The sequence below is a fragment of the Juglans regia genome, chromosome 1, assembly GCF_001411555.2.
Source record: "Juglans regia cultivar Chandler chromosome 1, Walnut 2.0, whole genome shotgun sequence".
In the NCBI taxonomy this organism is placed as follows: Eukaryota; Viridiplantae; Streptophyta; class Magnoliopsida; order Fagales; family Juglandaceae; genus Juglans; species Juglans regia.
In genome coordinates, this window is record NC_049901.1 from 21,601,968 (window position 1) to 21,610,951 (window position 8,984).

The 8,984-nt window shown below is 35.2% G+C and overlaps 1 pseudogene; it reads right to left on the reverse strand.

Annotated features, from left to right (window-relative positions):
* Positions 1–5,634: 5,634 nt before the first annotated feature.
* On the reverse strand, positions 5,635–8,727 carry LOC109019238 (annotated as a pseudogene).
* Between the last annotated feature and the right edge of the window lie 257 nt (positions 8,728–8,984).

An 8,984-nucleotide genomic window follows, 5' to 3' on the forward strand; every position in this document is an offset into this window, starting at 1 on the left:
AATCATTTTTTGAGTTAATTTCTCTATGATGTATATTTTAATTTGAAATTAAAACATTTTGAACAGACCCACCTTTGTTTCCTATTGGCATATGGAAATGGTGAATCTCAAACATGGGCCATTATTTATAGCATCTCAATTGGTATATCAAAGGGATTGGAACATCTCCATACAAGATTTCAGAAGCCTGTAATCCATGGAAACCTCAAATAAAAAAACATACTTTTGGATCGCAATTACAAACCTTGCATCTTTGACTTCAGCCTTCATCTTCAATTGAATGCTACTACTAGCCAAGAAATGCTTGAAGCTTCAGCAGCTGAGGGTTACACGGCTCCAGAGCTGATCAAAATGAAAGATGAGAGCAAAGAGACTAATATATATAGCCTTGGGGTGATCTTAGTTGAACTAATATCAGGGACGGAGCCTACCAATGAGAACCCAACTCCTAATGAGGATTTTTATATGCCCAACTTCATAAGGAATGTTGTCCTTGGACATAGGATCAAAAACTTATTTTATCTTGAAATACTTCTCAATGAATAGTGATGGAACCAATGAACAACATGATTTTGAATGTGGATCTTTTCGAGAGGGGTGCTGGGGAAATGTAATACCCGAGTCCTATTACGTAGATCCTTACGTCATTTTATTAATTCCTTAAGTTAAATATTTTGAGATAAAGATTTTTACTACTTTTAATTATTTTATTTTAAGATGAATATGCTTTATTTGTTAAAATATGATTTATTAAAATAAATTAAGGGTATTATTTTCAAGACTTTGAAATATTTTCTCATCCTCTAATTTTATTTATTTAAGAAATGGTGCAATTATTCCCTACCATTAGATTGGTAGGTGAAGACCATTCTTGAGGTGGATAGATCTCCACCATCCATCTTCCAAGCTTATGTGATAAGTTTTGACTAAAACCCTTTATCCCTTTTCACCCGTAGGTTTCTAAGGTAAGCCATCAAGCCATTTTCACCTATAAGTTTCCTAAGTCCCCTTGCACCTGTCGGTCAAAGCTACACAAAAAGGTAAGAATTAAAACCAATTTCCTCCTTAGTTCCCTTAACCCGTCGACCCCCATCCAAGGAAGAAAACTTTATCTTCCTCTCCAAGCAAACCATAGCCAACGCACACCCTCTCTTCTTCTCCTCTCTTTTGTTCTTCAAGAAACCAACCTCCTCTCATCATTTTCAAGCTTATGACTCCATAGCAAGGTAAGAGTACCCTTAATCCTTCTTCTTTGTGTATTTCGAATTTAGCCATGGTTGATCAAGTGGGTTTTCTTTTGATGATTTTTTATGTTTCGATTTTGGGGGAATTTTCTTTATTGGCCGATTGTTGTATGGTAGTTTCTAGACTGATTTCTCATTTGTTCCTCTAATATCTATTCTAGTTGGGTGGTAACCGAGTAGCAAAATGATAGCCCATATATGTTATGCTCTGTTTTGTTCCTAGCCGTGTGTTTTGCATGGCATTTTTGTTGTAACCTTACCTTGTATTTTCTCAAATTTAAGCCATGTTTTAATTATGTTAAGTCTTCTTTTTTTATATGTTAAATTAATAGGAGTTGAGGGTTATAATTTTAGACATACTTTCCTCAAGGTTTATGGCCTAAGTAAGCCACTAAGAATTTCAATTAAGCTAGTAAGCTTACTTTAGGAATTTTAAGTTGCCAAGAGTTGTACCTTTTTATTTATGATATGTTTTCAGAAAATATATGAGCCTTTTCTTAAGTTTCTACAACTCTTGCATTGTTTAATTGTGTAGTTGGGATTTTGGTTAAGTGAAGGATGTTTAAGACCATGAATATACTAGAACTTGCTAGCTGCCCATGCATTGAAAAATTCTGAAGTATGTTCTATTTTGGAAGCCTAAATCAGCCCATTTCATCCCTTGCTCAACTTCACCCTTTTTGTTTAACCAATGATGAATTTTAGTATGAAAAAACCCTTGAAGAACAAGTGACAAAAATCAACCCTCTTGTGGGCATTGGCCCTTTTGTTGGATTTACTTTCCACATGATGTTACAAAGCTGTCAAAATGCCCTCTTTGATGATAGTTTGAGATTTTGTAGCACTTCCTTGTTCCCTTCCATTCTTAAATAAATCCCTACCATTTATATATTCCAACCTAGGATTTTTACCTACCTTCCTATAGAAAACAATGGCCTTTAAAATGGGACAGCAAGCAAGTTATATACTTTCATGAGCTTTTTTAAATGTCAGAATGAGGATATTAATGTTTGAGCTTAGTGCCATGTATGGTAAGTAGCTAAATGGGTTAAGGAAAACACTTTAGATTCCAATTTGGAATTTAAGTGAGCGCGTAGAGGTGTCAAATAGTAAGCTTAAAGTGAAATGAATATTAATATGTTTATCCCATTTCATTGAATAGGAGTTTATTTTCAAGATTCAAGGAACCTACTTGTAAAGCATTGAGGTAAGTAGCTATGACCATACTTCTTACACCAAGTTCTCTTTATGAAAGAATGTCTCTCTCTTATTGCAAATGTTCTTCTAAAGAAAAGAGTAAATGTATATAGTATGTACAAGCCCTTTCTTGATAGCCCCTGTTAAGCACCCTATCGATTATAATTATGTGTTGTGTATAAAGTAATGTATGCACGTAGGTTCTAAATCATGTGATTTCCATATATGCTCTCTCAATAAACTTATTGATTATTCCTATATGTAGTATAGCATGAAAATGTATCTTTATCATAAAAATGCATGTGCATCGGAGTAAGAAAGATGATGAAAATATTTTGATTGCAAAGGAAAGGAAAGGAACGTCTCATGCCTTATGCTCTAACCGATGCTTTCAATGACGTGAAAAAAGTGTTTTAAAATGTCTCTATGATCTGATGCTTTAAATGACTCGAAGAAAACACTTTAAGATGCCCCTATGAACTGATGTTAAATTGTCCTTATGAACTGACGCTTTATGAATGCTATGAAAAATGATGTTTAAGCTCATGCTTTTAAAATGATGTTTTTTCATGAATGCATTGTAAAATGGAAAGATGATGTTTAAGTTCATGCTTTTAAATGACGTTTTTCATGAATGAACTGTTAAATGAAAGGACTGGAAGGACTGGCATGAATGAAAGAAAGAAATGACTGAATGAATGAATGCCTTAATGTATGAAGATACATAACGGCCATATGAATGAAAAGGGTACCAAAGGAATGGGCAGATTGCAATATCGGGTAAGTAGTATTTGTAGTGCACCCAGTCCTGCCCTCCATGAAAGGGATTCTCAACCTGTGGCCACGAGCGAAATTCAGGTCTAAAGGAAGACCGTTAACCCCAACACACGGGACATAATAGTGTGTACTGGTCAAAGAAAGTGAAATATGAAAGTATAATTATTTCTTAAAATGTTTATGCATGAAAGCATAGTTCTTACTTATTTCTTAAATGTTTATGCATGAAAGTATGACTTACTCCTTAAACTGTAATGCATGAAAGCATTGTTAAGAATTAGCTAAATGTTTATGTATGCATGTTTTCAAAAGAAAATGAATAGATGTCTAGTATGTTCATTGCATGGTGTACTACTTACTGAGTATTCGACTCACTTTTATTTTAAATGTTTTAAACGTCCAAGTAATGACGAAAAGGCTGGGGAGCAAGGCACTACTGCAGAGGGAGAGGCAGACGCTTAGGACCTTCCCTAACTAGAACAGTTATGTTTATAGATGATAGGTTATGCTTTTATGAACGTATGGACTTTGAGAGTCTTTTATGGATGAATGTCCGAATAGAATGCCTATCAGGGATTCCCTTATTTAAATTAGAAATTTAGAGTACACGTGTGTCATGTCCATGCCGATCGCATGTTACTCGAAAAAGAAAATGAAGAATGAAAATGAAAGAAAAAGAACAGGCATGTACGTCGTGATCCCGCCCTTCCTGGGGTGGAGTTGTGACATGAAAGAGGATAAAGGGGAAAAGGGAGAGAAAAAGAAGAAGAGAGATTGCCGTGGAGAGAGAACGGAGTGAAGGGAATAGAACTGATTCTATAAACTAGGACCTACTATAAAACAAATAAATCTCATATTTGTTGATATTCTATTGACCAGTATAATACAATAAATTATGAGTGAATAATATTGACCTGTAAAGAACTAAATTTATATTGCAATTTTTCTATTCTTTTTCTACCTCAACGTCGTCATAATAAGAAGTTGTTTTTGGTTTCTAGAGATTTATAGATTTCTTTTCTTCTTCTTTTTTCAATAAAGAGGCATCAGGTCAAATATGAACTTTTGTCATGAATTTCTTATTATCTATTAGGTATATCATTCATGAAGCATCATTATTTTTATATTTTATAGAACCACATTGTCATTTGATTTGATTTTTTCATTTTACTCTATTGATCAATTTGGCTGCGTTTAGATGTTGAATTGAGTTGAGATGATAAAATATTTTAGATTATTATTTTTTAATATTATTATTATTTTAAGTTTTGAAAAAATTGAATATTTTATTATATTTTATATTGAAATCTGAAAAAATTATAATGATAAGTTGAGATGAGTTTATAAACCAAACGAAGCCACCTTTTAACCTTTTACATGCTAAAAAACCTTTTCTTGTATTGTCTTTATTATCACAATAAACTCATTGATTTCTTGACATTAAAATTGAAAAAAAAAAATTGACTTTCAAAATTTTCTTTCATATGTGATTACTAACTAAATAGAGAGGAAAAAAAGATTTCATCTTAATAGTAAGTGATTTCTCAATACTTGTTTTTTCTACTTTCCTGCACTTGACTCTTCAATCATTCTTCACTCATTATAAGAAACTTTGATGGGACATACCTTTTACTTTTAACATTCTTTTTTCTCAGCAAGCAAGTGAAAACAATAACACATTGACATATTATAATTTGACATATTTGATACAGTACTTGTGCAATTTTTTAAACAATAACATCTTATATTACATGTTTATTAAAGGAAAATGCTAATTCGTCTCGTTTGCTCTCGTAGTTCGTATATTTTTATTTTTATTTTTACTTTTTTACTTAATAATTGAGAAAATTACTATTTTTGAATTTATACATTTTTTTATAAAATACATATATTTAAATTATTAAAAAAATACAATTTACACTAACGGTGCCAACTAGCTGCGTCCTTTATTAAAATATCACTCTCCATCCAGTTTTCGATCCATCATTGTTAACAAAAACCATGTAGATCAATCAAAGGGTGCCTCATGACAAGTTATTTTTCAAAATTTAATGACTGTTATAAAAATAACAAATATATATATATTTTATGTTGGAAAACCTCTACAAAGTATGACCCTTCGAACCACCCCTGAAGAGTAATCCTGATCCTATGCACCGTATCCTCGAAAGTTTTCCTATAACAAACTAGTTAAATCACTAATTTTTCACCAGAAAGTGTGACCTTAAAATATTATTTGCATCCTCGTTGTTGAACTATTAAATATATTTAACTAAATAAAAGGTGAATTTTAAATTTAAAAACAAATTTAAAAAAATAACAGCCACCCAAGGTGTCTACGGATATCGCCCTCAGGTGGCCCCATGTTCTCACCACATGACCATCCCCTTCCATATGATCATCTTCTTTCAAATGATCAAATGCCTTTTCTACAAGATGGACTTTCAACATGAATATAACTTCGTAATTTTTCACAAATAGCAGTTGAGAAAAGACAATTTTCTCTAAGTAACCTCAAAATCTCCTCTGCCGCTTCCACATCTCTCGTCTCTTTCAAGTACTCGAGATGTTCAGCCAATATAAAACGGTTGGGCTTGAAACCAGGTAGACCTGCCAACAGTGCCTGCTTCATTGTCTCCACTGCCTTCTCCACCTGACCATGTGCATGATATCCACTTGCCAGGCGATCCCATGTGATCGAGTCTACCTCCGTCCCACTCTCTTTAAGCCTGTCTATATATGCTTCAGCCTTTTCCAAAAGACCCTTATTGCAATCAGCAGTGATCAGCACACGTGGAATCCGAAAGTCAACAAATGTAGTTACAGATTCCCACTCCTCCAGGATCTTTTCAGCACCATCCAAGTCATCCAGCTTTACTAACGAGCTTATCATACACAGATAGCCCGAGTTCCAGACTTTCCCCATCCCTCCATACAAAGTCCAAATACGATACACCTCTGCTTTATTCTGAATAGCCGTGTATAAAGTGAGGAATGTTTCATAAGCAAACCTCCTTGTTTTACCGCTAACGAGTTGCTCTGCTTTCTTCAGCATTTCTATCGTCTTTTCATGTAAGCCAGCTTTCAAGTATCCATTTGCTGCAGCAGCATAAGCATTCCGATGGTGATTTCAGGATCAGCTTCCATCTTCATTAAAAGCTTCTCTATTCCCACAATGTCAGAGGTGGCTGCATAAGCATTCAACCTAATGTTGAATGTGAACATATTCCAATCAATGCCCTTCTTTTCCATCTCTTGCATTACACTGTCTAGTTTCTCAGTTTTACCCAACCGAGAATAGAGTTTTAACATAAAGTTATAAGACAGATGTTTTCAGAAAACCTAGCTCCCTCATCTTCTGCATGGTGGTCTCTGCTTTATCTAAAGATTTATGTTCTGCATAGCAGTTTAACAGAGCACCATATACGTGGATGGTGATTCTTGAAGTGTCAGGGATGCCATCAAAATACTTCTCTGCTTCTTCTAGACCACGAACTTTTGAGATCAAATCTAGCTGAATCGCAATGTCTCCAGGGGATAGGTCATGGTTCCTTTGCTCACTCAACCATTCAGGTATCTGACACAAAACAAGATCCAGGAGCATTAATATGAACATTATGGTCACATTACCATTGCGCCAAACAAGGATGGTTAAGTGAAATACTCTCCTATACAATTTCTCAAAACAACTTCCCTGTAATCACAGCCACAAGGGTGGCCAATGTTTCAACCAAAATGGAAACCAATTTTCAACCATAAAAACCAATGATAGAATTATCTAATTGAGAGGTGATTTTCCCAAACTTAAGATTCAAGTAGCAGAAATATGAGAGACAATAATTGGAGAAGGAACAAGAGTTATCATGCATGCATTCATTCATTAAGACATTGGTACAAATTAATCAATAGAAATGTAAACTTGATTATGTGTATATTTTTGGAATGGGCTTAGACATGAAATAACTTGGGGGTTAATGTCATAATAAGACTTAGAGAGTATATATCAAAGTTGTTCCATGTGACTTCCTTTGTTCAGATTTCTATTTTTCTTTTCTAAGCAGACAAAACTTTATTGAAGGCGCAAATGGCTCAACCCAAGTACGTAAGAAGTATAAAGAAGGAAAAACAGGTTTCTTCCTTTGTTCTGTTTTATTATTATTATTATTATTAGCTAAAGAATACATATGTTCCATATCAAGGGGGTGCGCATGCTATAAAATCCGAAAACAGAAAGAAAGGTCACACAACTACCACTGCCACAGCCATGCTTACACCTACAACCAAGCTGCATATACATAGAACAAAATCTAAGTGCAACTGACAGAATCTATGAGAACAAGGATATCAACCAGAAGTTCAACTAAATATCAGCTAAATGGACAAACCAAGCTGAAAAGCATAGTAGTACAGTAGCAAGACTGAGCGTTCCCAAGGTACAAGTTGCCAAGTTTAAGCGTTACTCTTTCCAGATGCAGCAGAGATGATGTAGACCCAATTGCTGACAGTTTCATGGAGAATTTGGAACAGAGAAATTCTTGCAACTTACTGAGTTTTATCGATCCAGAGATTTCGTATGACTCGTTTGAGTCTAGCTTGATCAAATTTACAACATGAGCTCAAACAGAAAGCTGGCTTGACCATTGCTAGACCTTCACTCAAGCAATTGCGATAAAAGTCCCCGTGATCTATTTGAAAGCTTGGTTGACATGAGTGAACCTGTGATTTATTCATTTTCATTTTTAGAAGTCTGGACTATGGTAGCATTTTGGGCTACTTAAAAAACACTACTAGGCCATTTTGTTCTCCTTATTTGCCATTATTAATCAGTTTTCATAATAGAAACATTCTATTAGAGTTCTCACAAGACAAGTAGTGAGAACTCAGGATGTAATTGGGTTGGGGGTTTGACAACTACACTTGGATAGAGGTAAATAACTGAGGCATTTTTCTGGGCCTACCCATGCATTCATATTTTGATGAAAATTCTGTTGGGCTTCTTTTCTTTCTTTTTTTTTTTTGGTGGGGGGGGGCAACAGTCCTTTGATTACCATCTAAAATCAAATCCACTGTAACTCCGTGGACGTAGGAACATTGCAGAACCACATAAATTGTGTCATGTATGATTGATTCCACACTTAATAGATCTTAAAGAGTCCTTTGCTATATTGCGAAAATACTAGATGAAATTGAATCTAACCAAGTGCGCATTCAGAGTAAACTCAGGCAAGTTCCTCGAATTCATAGTCTCACAAACAAGAATAAAAGCAGTACGAGTCAATAACCTAAAATGTTCGAAGAAAGTGCAGAACTTACAAATGCCTAAAAATTGGGGCCCAACAATTAAACAATTAATACGCAGTTGTCACTCTTGAGGCGAAGGACGAGGAAAGGCGTTTGGCATTACATCCCGACCCATAGAATCTGCATATTGGCAGGCGGCGACATCAGGCAGGAAGTCTTTCAAGTTTAGACTCCTTATGTCGATCTGAGACTTGGGCAACAGGTGCATCTTCTAGCGTGCCATACCCATACCCAAAAGCCCTGTCTTGGACAACTCGGGCAGCTACCAGTTGAGGGTGCAATCGTACAACTTCGTTGTTCACAACAGTCAGCTAAGGCTCCAACCTTCCGCCCTCCTCCCGCAGCTCATTTGTCTCTCTAGCCAACCTGGCCACAGTATTAAGCTGCTGGTCTTGACGACATCAAGTTTCGCATGAACCAACACACCTTGCAGCTCGCTGATCTTGGTATCTTTCTCATGATGCT